Here is a 15175-nt window from a genome sequence, read left to right on the forward strand (position 1 = left end):
CTTGTGCATCTTTCTTCAGTGTTATAAAGTACAACTGTGTGAGCATAATCACCATAACCAGACATACAAATAGCAGGATCGTTACTGTAGTTTTATGTACAAAGTAAAGGAATTACAGCACAAACAGGAGTCCAACCATCCAGCCTGCTATCCAGAACTTTTGAATGGCCTCAGTGCTATTAGAATGTATGGTACTGGGGAGAGAGGCACTCATGCCACTTTCAGGTGTTTTTGAGCAACTGATGTGGCTACGAATGAGACTGCTTATGAAGCCTGAGAGACAGGTGAAAGTCCATCCCATCCAAGGGAAAGGAGAAGGAGTTTGGAAAAGGAGGGTATCTCCAATAAGTAATGGTGGCCTCCCAGTGTAAATCAAAATTAACAACAGAAAAAGGGGGAATGGAGGAAGGGAACCTATACTGCAGCATTGACCCTAGTACTTGGAAACTGACTGTGGATATGGTGAACCTTCTCATACAGCTCTATGTACATCATAAGCATCACCACTGGAGTATCATTCATAATGTGTCAGACTGGTATTAATCAGTAACTAGCCACAGACCTAGGAAGGACACTACACATGGCCTCCAGGACCACAGTGGCAAAGCCTGCTTTGCTGCTGGAAAGAATGTCCAGTGTGTAATGTCTCAAAAAGATATGAATGCATGTCTGTGCAGCTGCCTAACACATACTTTGTGCCGATCCAATCCTGAATAAAGACAGCTTTAGAAATTTCTGCCCTTGTAGAATGTGCTTTAATTTGGCTTTGTTAATCAGTTTTAATGTTGAGCATTAACAGAAAGATATGCAGGCAGCTAGCCACTTAGGGTTTGCTTGGACACTGGTTTCCTCTCTTTACCTTTCATGAAGGAAACAAAGAAATATTTAGTTCTATCAGTGTAATATCCTGACTGTGCACAACCAAGAGTTGCAACAGCTTTTCCCATTGCTCTTGGGATTTATAAAAATACTGAGAAACAAATGGCCTGACTCAGTGCCACTACTGGGACTACTTTTGACAAAAAGGAAGGAATGGACCTAAAGGCTACTCTGTCCATGCAGAAAATCATGTAAGGTATTCTGTACCTCCTGCCTGAAGTAATGGCCATTAAGAGAGTCTTCCAAGATAAGAATTTTGTAGGCACTGAGCCTACTGCTTCAAATGAAGCAAGGGTCGGTTTTTCAAGCCAAATTATAATTGTGCAAATCCAACTTATCTGTAACACTAGATGTTTGAATTCCTCACTCTCTCAGTGTCATTCTGGGTTATCTGCTAAGATAACCCAGTACTGGCCAGCTTTTAAAAGCTCAGACTCCCTTCCCTCTCTTTTCATAAGACAGCTGATTGGCTGAGCACATCCTGAGGGGGATGCCTTTAGCTGCATAGGAAGTGAGTTTTCAGTTTTTTCGGCTTCCACCAAGGAGAAGGAGAAGAAAATACATTGAAGCCAAAATAATCTAGCAAAAGTAAATTAGCAGCCAATCACAATACCACAGAAAAAACAAATCCAACAATAAGCGAATCAACAGACATTGAAACCCCTCAACTATGCAGAATTTGGGGGATAGTGGGTAGAGGCAGTGAAGAATTTGAACATATTTTGTTACAGATAAGTAAGACTTCTGCAACTGCACTATGCTCATCACTCCCACTGCCTCAGTGGCATTTTGGGTAGATTCCCAAAACTTACCCTACCTAGGAGGTGGAAGGATAAGGGTCCAGGAGTCACTGGAGAATGGTTCTAGCAAAGTTTGCTCCAGAATTGAAAAGGAATCCAGTTTGTAGTGCTTTGTGAAAGTATGAACAGAGGACCAGGTGCTTGTAAAATGCTTCTAGAGACCAACCCATTCCAATATGCCATCACTGATGATAAGGCCCTAGTCAAGTGAGACTTAACCTTGCCTGGAACAGGTTTACCATGGCTGGAGTAACAGAAAACAATAACAGAGAACCACCACCATGCAATCGTTTGCTTAGAGACAGGCTGATCTTTCTTCCTTACATTTAAGAAACAAACATCTGTTCAGCACTCCTAAAGGGCTTTGTTCTGTTAAGGCAGTATTTGAACTGCCTGTGCACATTCAAGGTATACAGAATATTTACTCCCTTTTTTTATCAAGATAGAACAATGTGAGATTGATGGCTTGGTTTATGATACCTTCAGAAGCATCTTTAGGCATGACTGATGGATTAGTGCATAACACAACTCTGTCTTTGTGAAAAATCAGATACGGTTGGCCTGCCAGGGAGCTTGCAGATGTCAGAGCAATAAGTACAACAGTCGTCCAAGTAATGAACCATATAACAGGCAGTGAGGCAGATTCAAAAGGAGGTAAGGTCAATTTTTCAAGGACAAAGTTGAAATCCCTGGAAAGAGGAGGACTTTGCATTTGAAGGGGGCCTCTCTTGCAATACTCCTAACAAACTGTGTGACAACAAAAAGAGACAGAAGTGAAGAGTCCATCTGTTTAGAATGGACTGGGGTCTAAAGAAAGAAAGGGAGTTCTGGATTCACAGACAGTTGATCCCTCCATCACTGCAGTTCCTGTTTCACAAATCACAGTTCCAGTACCTAGAAATGCAGTGAATGAAGGTGCTGGGTCCAAGATACAGAATCTGCACAAATCTGCAAGTCATCCAAATAAGGAAAAATGTAGATGCCCAGAGTTCTGTAACAGGCAACCACTAGGGCCAGACACTTTGTAAACAATTGAAGTGCAGTAGATAGCCCAGATGGTAATGCAGAAAAATAATGTAAGCTAGACACAGGAAATATCAACAACTTCCTGAAATTGGGAGCAATAGGGATACGATTAGAGTCCTTGAGCTCTAGAGTCACCATGAAACAGTAGTCTGTAAGCAATGCTACGGCTGACTGTAAAGTGAGTATTCTGAATTTTGGAACTTTTACAAAGGTGTTTAGAAAGGAAAGATCTAGGGTAGGTCTCCAGAAGTGCTCCTTTTTTGTCACAAAAAAGATTCTGGAGTAAAATCTTTTGCCTTTATGTATCGCAGGCAATTGGTCTATGACCCCTGCTTCTACCATGTGATGGATCACTAGAGGAAACAGCTCTGGCTGGTCTGATCTGGTAGGTGTAGGGGATTTTTTCGTATAAGCAGGAAATGATGTAATTTTTTAAAAGCAGGAAATTATGCATTATGATTGTACCATGTTTAGTATAAATTCAGTGGAAAACAGAGTGTCTTTATTCTGAAGAAGTCTTCCAGTAAGACGAAAGCACCAAATCTTGTAACTCTGTAGAATAAAATTGGAGAAAAAATGCTGTTTGTGCTAATGCTGGTGGTGGTGTTTTTTCTGGATTTGGAGCTGGTTCCTGGGTTTACTTAATTTGTTTATTTTATCTATCCTTGGATTTGATCTTACTTGTGAGTTTGCATGTGGGGGAATTCCCCTAAAAGAGGGAGGATTTTCTATCCACTGCCAAGTATATCCTTCCCAAATTACTCTCAAAATCAATTTCTTTGAGGTTATATGTGGCAAGGCTACAGGGTTGATTGAAAGCTTGGGGGAAGGAGGAAGAGAAAAATGGGCAAGAGCGGGGTAGGAGTGCTCTGTGACTCGACAGTTATTCTTTTGCTGGGGGGGGTCAATCTTTTTTTTAGAAAGGAACCCCTCTTATTTGGTTTTGAAAAATTATCCTCTTGCCGTTTCCTTTTGGATCACTGACTTTTGTTTGGCTGTGATTTTTGTTTGTTCTGCCCCTTGAAGGAAGATGCCTTCTTTGGGAAGAACATGGGTACATGAAACATCCTAGATACCCATGCATTAATTTGCCTCTGTCATCCCACTGTTTGAAAACCTGTGTAACACAGGGCCAAAATATCAATTCAGAACATGAAGGTGCATTCAGAATTTCGGCTTTTAAATCATCAGAGACGTTCTGATTACATAACCAAGCATACCATCTTAAGACCACAGAAGAAACAGCATTTCTTAAGACTGTATCTTCACATTCAAGTACACCTCTCAAACAATGTTTTGATACCCGAGTCAAATCAGAAACAATTTCATTCATGTAAGATGTTTGCTACGCAGTTAGGGATGCAGCAAAACCATCCTAACTGTATGCAAACTGCAAAATAAATTTCCACATATAGCCTAGATAATATAACATTCTAAAGGCTAGTTTACTAGAAAGAGAGAACCTTTTACCTTGAATATCTATTTCCCCTCTTTACAGGGGGCACTAGATAGATGAAGCCAAGGACTTTTTATTTGAGCAGGCAGCTGGGAAGACCACAAGTGGGTCAGTAGCCAAATGAGAGACAGACCTGTCATATCCAAGGAGACCCCAATATTTTCTCCAAGCCATTTTAGGGACTACTGAAATAGATACTGGTGTCCTGCAGGCAGCTTTATAAACATCTTCCAAGGCTGGTAAGAGAGAGGGGATAGCTATAGAACTGTACACTGCCTAGCTCTGGGATAGTTATTGACTGCTCTGAAGTAAAAACATCACTAAATCTAGAAATCATCTGAGAAAAAGTGAACTTACTTGGACTTAAGATCAGGTTCACCTTCTCTAGAATCAGACTGACCGGACTCGGTGTCAGTTAGGAAAGCACCACTGTCCTCATCATTCTCTGCAACAACAGAAAGGTCTCTAGCCAAACTACCGCCATGGATGGAAACACAACCATCAGATTTAGCTGTCTGCACAACACTCCTAGCCAAGGAAACCACATCAGCTTTATAAACAGCTATAATCTGATTATAAGATGTATAATGAAGTTTCTGTTTCTTTTTCTTGTGAACTTCATTACTAGATAAAATATCTGGGGACAGAGTATGATGTCTGATAAGGGGTGTCTTACTCAGGACTATTTGTGTACCTAGAGGATTTGGTTATTCCATACCTGCACCAGGTACTGGAACAACCCTGCAGGACATGTCTAACCCCCATTCCACACTGGCCAGCAAAGCTACACTAGAGGGAGATGGGGAAAAATGTAAGTGGTCTGTGGTATGAGCAGTGGCCTAAACAGAATCACTAACTGGAGGCTGAGGCATATTTTTATTTTGTCTTTTCTTTTTTAAGTGCAACTGGATTTGATGGACTACTAGAGCTAGGATCCATCAAATCAGGGGGGAGAGAACACCTGCCAGAACAATAAACTGACAGTACTGGATAATGTATCACAATAAGCACTTAAAGTTTCAAGTGATAAGTATGCCCCCCCCACACACACACACACAACTAAACTTTACTATGCTATTATCACAAAAAAAAAAACAGTCTGGAATGTGTTCAGATTTTTTTTTTTTTACAACTGACAGTTAAAGAATTTCCAATAAATAAAGTCCAAACACTAAAGCAACCAATGTGCAAACCCGTGTTAAAAATTACCTCCATACTCTTTAACCACATTAAACTGCCATAAAATAAAGGTTAATAGCAATTTAATCTTGTTTCCCGTCAGACAGAGTAAAATCTCCACAGTATATTCAAAAAACTTAATTTGTGATAAAATCATGATCCAATGTTAACCAGAGTCATGCAAATAGTAAATAATGTATGGATGCCGAAAAAATCCAAATTCTGCAATATTGTCTTTCCAAAAAATGAAAATAAAGCAGAGTAACAGTAAAGACAAGCCTCTAGTGTTTAACAGCAAATATACACACACTGTACTTCTGAGAGAAATACTGAAAGTTTCTTCAGAAACACTACAATCATATGTCAAAGATGCAAGCCAAATAAACACTGCTACATGCAGAAATTCCCACAGGAATTACTGTAACACTGACAGAAGCTATATATGTATATAATATATATATATATATATATATATATATATATATATATATATATATATATATATAAAATTTATATATGGGTCTACTTCAAATAATCAAAATACCACAGTGTCGAATCCCATTTCATCGAAATGAGTTTGCCGAAAGTTCACAAAATTAAAATGACAAAACATCAAACCTCAGAACGTCGAAACCAACTTCCCGGTTATCCCTAACCAATCTGACATTTAAACATATCACAAAACATCAACATAAACTTTCTGGTTAACAACAGAAATAAATAACTCACCCTACACCGCATGTTCAACATCCACTACTGCCTGTACCCATAATGCTACACCACCTTAAAGGAATAGAACTACAATAAATACTCAAAATAAAATAACAGCTATAGAAAAAGAATGTTGTTTTCTTTCGGCTTTTCCCAGTTAGGGGTCGCCACAGTGGAACTCTGGTTCGCTAATGATTGGCAGTCGATTTTTTATGGTGCCGAGATGCCAGCCCGATGCCCAACCTTCAACAAAGGCACGCCCATTCACGCATGTTCATAGGTAGGTACTAGGCTATCGGCCCTGGGGCCTATACAAGCCCAGCCAAAAAGGTACCCTGGCTTTTGCCACCCAAGAAAATTATTTTCCTGTGCCACTGTCGAGCAGAGCCACAGAGGTGATCCCCGGGGTGAATTTCCTATTTCCCATCCAATCATCAAGATTTTTCTTGAAGAGTGCTAATGAGGAGCTCTGTTTGAAATAGATAGGTAGTCTGTTCCAGAGTATGGGAAGTCTCTGGGACAGGAATCTATCCCTCCGGCATGTTCTGTTTATTGTGGTGACAAGGTTTAGGTCCCTAGAGCATGTAGCTTGGAGGGATTGGGATTTCTTTACGTGGAGCATGTCCAACAGCTCTGGGTTTGACATAGCTTTGTATGTTAGGCAGACATCACCTCTGTGTAGGCGATATGCGACGGAGTAAAGCTGGAGTTTTTTTAGACGGTCTGGGTAGGGCATCTGTTTGAGGCCGAGAATCCTCTTTGTGAGGTATTTCTGCGGCCTTTCCAGTTGCTGTAGATGTCTTCTGAGGTACATACCAAAAGGGGTGTTGTACTCTATAATGGGTCTAATGAGTGATGAGTAGAGGGGAACAATGACCTCTTTTTTTCTGGATGAGAAACCTTTTGTGATGAGGTATGCCACATAGAAGGATTTCCTGACTACTGTGATGATGTGATTATCAAAGGAGAGACTACTGTCCACCTGTGTCCCAAGGTCTCTTATCACACTTTCGGTGTTAAGTATACTACCGCCTATGTTGTAGTTCATGGGTACAGAGTTTTTACCAAAGGGGATGACAATGCACTTTTTGGCATTGAGCTTGAGGCCATGGCTTTGACACCAGGCATCTGTCTCAGTGAGGCCCTTTTGTAGGATGTCCACATCGTTAGGAATTTCGATTATGGCTCCTAGTTTGCAATCATCTGCGAACTTTGTTAGCCATAGACCTTCTGTGTTAGCCTGTACTTCAGAGAAGTAGATAACAAACAGGAGAGGACCCAGGACTGAACCCTGTGGTACTCCACTTGTCACTGGACTAGCTTTCGAACACCACTCGACCACGGGGAGAACATGCAGATTCCACACAGAAGGTGCTCCAGCTGAGAATTGAACGGGAGAACCTCTTGCTGTGAGGCGACAACACTACTGCTGCACCACCGCGGCTGCTATAGAAAAAGAATAATAAATCTAATAATAAGATGAGGGGAAGTGAGTCCCCAAATGTTGACTATCTGAGCAGAAAATCAGAACAATCAGCACTGCATCCTGTGAAGAGTCAATGGCACAAAGACTGAATACACACTTCCTATGACAGCTAAAGGCTTCCCTCTCATGACATGCTCAGCCAATCAGCTGCCCCAGGAAGAAAGAGGAAGTGGGCTCTGAGCTTTTGAAAGCTGGTCAGCTGTGAATTACTTTAGCAGATAATCCAAAATGCCACTGAGCAGTGGAAATGCTGCACATAATTCAACTCCCCTAAGGGAGGCTTTGGTTTACTTGATGGCCTGAAGCACAGTGTTCTTTTCAAAAGTTGCTTGTTTGTTAATGCAGCAGGATGTTAAAAAGTATTCCAGAACCAGACAAGCTAAGGATGTTGAATAGTCCATCTCTGACTGGGACACGTGAAAGGCCTTTCTCAAACAAGGCTGGGATATAAAGGAGTACAAACTGGTAGATGCTGCCTTAGGCCATATTCCATACTCTGCAGTCAAGAAAAAATCATGCCCCCTTTGCTAGGTAGCATTTGTTAGTGATTGGTTTCCTATTTTCACTAATAATTCATAGGGCACTGGAAAAAGGAGTCCATTGTGTGATTAAGGTTTCCTTTATCAGATTGCAAAGTTTAGTTGTTTTAGATTTGGGTGCACCTGGCTTCTTAGCTGATAACACAGAATGTTGTGTGAAATAGGAAAGAAAAGGATACACCATCTGTTCCTTAAATTTGAGATCCAATGTTGTCTTGATCAAAAACGTGCCACCAGAATTTGGTTGTTCCTATCCTGTACTGCCTTTTGCAGTACTTTGGAAATCAGGGGTAAGACAAAGGTGGCATAACAATAAGCTTTGTTCCAGTGAACTGAAAATGTATCCACTAATAGTGTTTTCTTGCAAGAATGCAGTGGAATCCTGGAAATGGTGATACTTTGGAGAAGCAAAGAGATGCATTTCTTAAGTACCTACAAGTAAAGGCAGCTTGTGAAAGGCTTCTGGGTTCAACTTCTACTCTGGCGGACTGGAAGTGGATCTGCTCAGATAATAACCTGATGAAATGAAATTAACAAATAAAATTATACTATTTTCAAAAATAAATTACCTTTAGGCATGACTATGAATACCATCACTTACAGGACAGTGGCTAAGCACACTCTTCAGCTGATAAGTCAAGTATAGAACTGGAATTACAAGATCAAATATGGAACTGGAATTACATTTTGCAGTTAACAGAATGGGTCTTTTGACATAGTTTCCTGAAATTCAGAAGATGAAAGACTTGTAATGCTATAGGGAAAATCAACAAACTGTTGTGTTAAGATGATTTCCGTGATTTAGACATATCAAGTAAGCTTAAAAACAGAACCTTAACATGTATTTGTTAAGCAGTTGTCTGAATTCCTTATTAATTGCTGTTTACTGTCTTGCTACACTGATATCTCCAAGATGTTTGTGAAGTTTTACATTTAGTAAATGACCTTTTCAGACAGAGTAGTAATATATGCAGTTGCTGAGGGGATATTTTGAATTCTTTAATACCTGCTGATATTTGTCTTACTGTGCCTCAAAACAGACCTAGGTAATAAGATTTCTAGTAGTGACAATGCTTTTGTGTAACTTGATTCCATGTACAGTAAATTATGTCTAACAAGTTACTCTGCATTGCTCATACATTCTCTGCCAGTGCTTAACCAACTAACTGCTTTTTTTTTGCTCTTTTAGTAGCCAAAGCAGTAAAAGTGCCCAGAAAACAGAGTCCCTCCCTGTTTTTCTCTACTCCGACTTCAACTATAATCAGTGTAGGTCGATCTAAAGGGACTCTCCATACTTCTTGCAAATGAGTAAAGCTACCTACTGCTCTTTGCTATACATACTGTAGTTGGTGTCCACACCGCCAGGGTCGTCAGCTGCTGCTTCTCCCATACTCTTGCTCAGTTCTCCCCTCCCTAACTAGTCATCTCTACAGTCTAACTTAACAAAACTTACTAAAATTGCTGAAAACCTATGCCTAACTCCCTTGATGTAAAATATTACTGCATTTTACTGTTAACTTCAATTGAACATTTTTTTTTTGTGAAATGCTACCATCTAGTTTGGTTTTGCGTTATTACTACTGCCTGGGAACCTACCTTTATTCCAAAGGCTCTGATAACTTTTTCCATTCCCTACCCTATGGCCAAGTTCTACCTGCTATGCTGGAGCTCACTCTGCTCCCCTAACCTACCCCAATTCCCACCCCCAGTACACCTACATTTATTTTAGACTTACCCACTCCCTTTAATCACAAGTAGCCAACCAAATTGAGCATTCTAATAATTTGGTTACTCTAAACTACCCAGGCCCTTCCCACTTCCTATACCCTCTCCTTCAGCTAGAACCACTCCAATTAGTCACTCTTTTAAACATATACTAGTAAATATTTCAGAAGCTAACTGTATGAAACTTTTAATTACAACAAACCCCATATCCTCTCACTAAGCACAGTAAGCTCCTCCAACAAACAGCCACTTAATCACCTTTTCATACATCTCACTTTCAAAATTCTTAAAACATAAGTACTAGCTTTTTCTTAACTAATTTCACCCCACTAATCAAATAGTACACAACAAAATGCCACCACTATATATTACAATACTCCTATCTCTCTCACTAACAGCTCATCTAACCTCTTACCATTCATAACTAAACACCCAACTATCCTGCCATGAAATCCCATCCCCTTGTCAACACCAGACAAAACATATATGCAGTGGATATACAAAGTTTACACACCCCTGTTAAAATGTCAGGTTTTTGTGATATAAAAATGAGACCACAATAAATCATTTCAAAACTTTTCTCACCTTTAATGTGACCTATAACCTGTACAATTCAATTGAAAAACAAATAAATCTGTTAGGGGAACAAATATAAAAAAATTAAAGAAGTACAATACGCTGGTTGCATAAGTTTGCACATCCTTAAACTTATTGTTGTGTGTGCCATGCTAATAGACTCCTACTCAAGAAGACGGAATGCTGTAATTAAATCAAAATGTGCTGCAACAAAGTATTAGTTTAAGGGTGTGCACACTTATGCAACCAGCATATTGTACTTTTTTTTATTTTTTTATATTTTCCCCCTAACAGATTTGTTTGCTTTCCAACTGAACTGTACAGGTTATAGTTCACATTAAAATGGGAAAAGTACTGAAATGATTTATTGTGGTCTCATTTTTTTATATCACAAAAAAAAACTGGGATTTTAGCAGGGGTGTGCAAACTTTTTATATCCATTGTACTTTGAAATATTTCCAGGTATCTACAAATCTGCACTCTTCGATCACTTTACCTATAACATAAGGCTCTATGAGTTTACAAAACATATCTCCCTCAAGTATGACAGGCACATAACCAAATTTCATAACACTCTAGTAAATATAGCATCACATCTTGCAACTAGTGGTGACATCCACCCAAACCCTGGCCCCACATGCTGTTCACCTAGAAGTAATAACACACCCTCATCCCTGCCACAGAGTATTTTAAACCTACTTAGAAATGGATTAGATCTACTAATACTAAATATAAATATCAGAACCGTACTCAATAAAATTCATGCACTGCACACCAGATATAGTATTACTAACCGAAACCTGTTGAAACCACATATTCATGACAATGAAATTATTCCCTCAGGCTATAATATTCTCAGAGCAGACAGAAAGGGCAAAATAGGTGGAGGAATAGCCATACTGTTTAAAAATAACCTCATATTACAACCATTAGAACTAGTCCAAACATTAATAACACAGAAATACTCTAAACTAAAAATTAATTCCAAAAAACACTTAATCATAGTCGAAATCTATATACCGCCTGGAAATAACCTTGCCACTATGGAGCATACCCTTCAATGGAACTCACAAACATTGCATCAAGAAAGAATCAACATGGGAGCTTTCAATACAGACTGGTTCACTTGTAATTCTTAAAATTCCACTAACCATATCAACCTTCATGGCTTTACCCAAATCATTCACACCCTCACCAGAGTAGATAAAACTTCCAATAGTCAGTCATTACTAGACTGGATTCTGTCTAATAAAGTATCCTATTTACAATACTCTGGCTGCCTACCAGACAGACATGGTGATCATATACCAACCTACTTACTTAGGCAATGTATATACCATGTTAAACACACCATCTACTGTCAAATCAAAAATAAGAAAAATTTCAACACTCAAACCTGTGCATCAGTCCTTTGCCACTGTAATTGGACTCACCTAAAAGAAACTGCCCCTACATGCAGCCATGGAACATTTCAATTCCACCTTCCTCACTGTTCTAGACAAACTAGTACCACTTAGGACAATATGGTCAAAGTCAGACCATGCTCCTTGACTAACTAAAGATACCAGAGCTCTACGCTCCTTGACTAACTAAGGATACCAGAGCTCTACTTAAACTGAGATAAGGCATGAGAAATGTGATATAGAAACAAAATTCAGCCTAACTGCCTAGCATATCAAGAGCTTAGGAACAAAGCCAAAAAACAAATTAAACAAGATAAAATAGACCATTATACAAATATCCAAGCAAAACATACAAATAACCCCCCAAAAACTCTGGCCAGCAGTAAAAAAAATCTTGCAACCTGGTTAAGCTTCAACACCTCACCCCTCATCTTCAAACAATCTAGGTTCTATAACAGAGCAATTTAACAAATACTTTACAGAAAGGATACTATTATCTCCAAAATATCTCCCCCCACAACAATACCCCTAACAGCAAACATCAAGTAAAACACATTTTTCTTCTAACCTGTTCAAAAAAATATTATAAAAAGCTACTTAAACTGAAGCCCACAACTTTAGCAGCTGATAACCTACCAGCCAAACATCTAAAGCTATCTACAGATGCCATTTCCTACCATGTCAGTATTCTCAATCATTCTATCACAGAGCAACAAATACCATCTCTCTGGAAAATATCATATGTAATCCCTCTGCATAAAGGAGGCAACTCTACTGAACTTTCAAATTATAGGCCCACTGCCATTTTATACCCACTGTCAAAAATTCTGGAATTGTGTATTCATTCAAAACTTATGAATTAACTCTCTAATAGCCTATTTTCCACCTCACAATAACCATAGTACTGCAACTGCCCTCCTGAGCTTCACTAACACTGTAAATTAATTTAGAAATGAAGGTAAAATAATTTCAACCATCTTTCTTGATCTGTCCAATGCTTTCAACATGGTCTCTCTCACCACAAATTACTGGAAACACTCTCTAACTTAAAATTCAGCCTCTCTGCACTCACATGGTTCAAAAACTATCTAACAGGAAGACAACAAGCTGTAAAATGGGAAAAAGACCTCTCCCCCTTACTCCCAGTCACACTAGGAGTACCTCAGGTTTCTATTCTTGGCCCCCTTCTCTTTATTCTCTTTACTAATGGTCTTAATACAGCCACTTCTCTTGGCTCCCTAGTCCAATATGCTGACAATTCCACACTTGTAAGCACTGCTCCTTCCATACAACTCCAACAGATAACCCAAAAGTCCTTCTCTGCAACTGAATCATGGCATGCTGAATCCCAGCTCAAATTAAACCCCCGTAAAACAAAACTTATGATTTTCCATCCCACTAGAACAAGCGTATCCCCCCTCTTTCTTGGTCAAAGCTATAAATGACACAACTATAACACACCAGTAACTTCTACAAAACTTTTGGGAGTCATGATTGACAACATGAAATTTGACATACATATATCCCAAACCATAAAAAAGTACATAAAAAACTAGGAATACTTCTAAAAGACCTACTAAAAGAAAAGGACAAGGCATGGGAACAATGGCTAACTAACAAAAGCAATGACAACCTTCTACTTTTCAAACAACTTAGGAATAAAGCCAAATCCCAGATAAAAGCAGACAAAAAAGCCTACTACATCACTGCACAGCAAAGAAACAAAAACAACCCCAAAAGATTCTGGGACACTATAAACAAACTCCTGAAACCTGGTAGTACATCCACCCCCAATCCTACCACACCCCCATCAAATGCTAACATAGCTACACAATTCAATTCCTTTTTCATAAACACAATTCACTCACTTATTGACTATGACCAAAACATCACTACATCCCCATAGCCAACAATAAGGGTGTAAACTCCTTCTCCTTCAACCCCGTCCCAACCCATACCATAGAAAAACTACTTAGTAAGCTGAAGCCCACCAGCCTAGCTGCTGACAACCTCCCATCAGAATTCCTTAAAGCTGCCTCTAAAGTCATTGCCTACCCCATTTCTTTCATCAGCCGCTCTTTCTCTGAAAACCATGTCCCACTAATCTGGAAAATCTCCTATATCACCCCACTGCATAAAGGTGGCAACTCTACCGAGCTTACTAATTACAGGCCCACTGCCATTCTTTCACCTCTCTCCAAAATACTAGAAAAATGTATTCACTCCCAGCTTCTAAACTACTCTCCAATAACCTCCTATCAAACACACATGGTTTTCGCCCCCACCACAGCACCACAACTGCCCTCCTCGGTTTTACTAACACAATAAATGAACACAGAAATCAAAATAAATATGTCTTATCCATCTTTCCAGATCTATCAAAGGCATTCGACACAGTTTCACATCAAAAACTGCTGTCAGAACTGGCCACATTACATCTCAGTCATTCTTCCCTAGCTTGGTTCCACAGCTATCTAACCAAATGCCAGCAGGCTGTTAGATGGCAACAGGAGCTATCATCTGTTAACATAGGAGTTCCACAAGGCTCCATATTAGGCCCCCTACTTTTTACCATCTTCACAAACTCCATAAATCCACATCTCTCGCCTCCGTCATCCAATATGCAGATGAATCTACCCTGATATGCTCCGCCCCCTCTCTAACACAACTACAGGCTTATAACACAACAATCCTTCCTAGAAGTAAAATCCTGGCTAACTAACACGAACCTCATACTGAACCCAAACAAGACCAAACTCATGATCTTTCTCCCCACCAAAACACCCAGTCCCTCAGCCACTTTTCAAATCCATTCCCCCAACAACGCAATCATAAACACCAGCTCACATACCAAATTACTAGGTGTCACAACTGATAGCAAATTAAAATTCGACCTACACCTCTCTCAAACCATTAAAAAACACACACATCAAACTATGCTCTCTTTTCCAAATTAAGCCTTTGCTAACTAGCCAATCTAGACTAAGCATTGCCAGGACTCATCTCTTATCTACTTTTCTCTATGCTTCTCCCATCTTAACAAAACTGACCTTACCAAACTTGAATCAGCCTACAATAAAATATCCAAGTTTGCCACAAGCTCCCCATATAGGTCCCACCACTGCTCTGCCCTACAACAAATAAATTGGCTAGAATTCCCACAACAACTAACCTATACCCAACTTGTCTTTACTCACCAACTAATATACCAGCCAAACAGAACCCCAGCCCTACAATTACTCCAACCATATGCCAACACTCTGCAACTCCGATCCTCACACAAAACACTTCTCCAAGTATCCAAATGCAACAACAAAGCCAGGGATGCCCTCTACTCCCACCACATTTCTAAACTTTGGAACTCAATCCCCCAACACATCCTAAATGCTACCAAC

At 39.6% G+C, this 15175-nt stretch overlaps 1 protein-coding gene across 7 annotated transcripts in view; it reads right to left on the bottom strand.

Moving 5' to 3' along the window:
• Positions 1–15175, bottom strand: part of DHRS7B (dehydrogenase/reductase 7B) — a 749348-nt gene that overhangs the window by 90531 nt on the left and 643642 nt on the right. The gene's annotated exons all lie outside the window — the stretch shown is intronic.

This window comes from Protopterus annectens, chromosome 12.part0 (assembly GCF_019279795.1).
Source record: "Protopterus annectens isolate FY-2018-M chromosome 12.part0, PAN1.0, whole genome shotgun sequence".
NCBI classification, from domain to species: Eukaryota; Metazoa; Chordata; order Ceratodontiformes; family Protopteridae; genus Protopterus; species Protopterus annectens.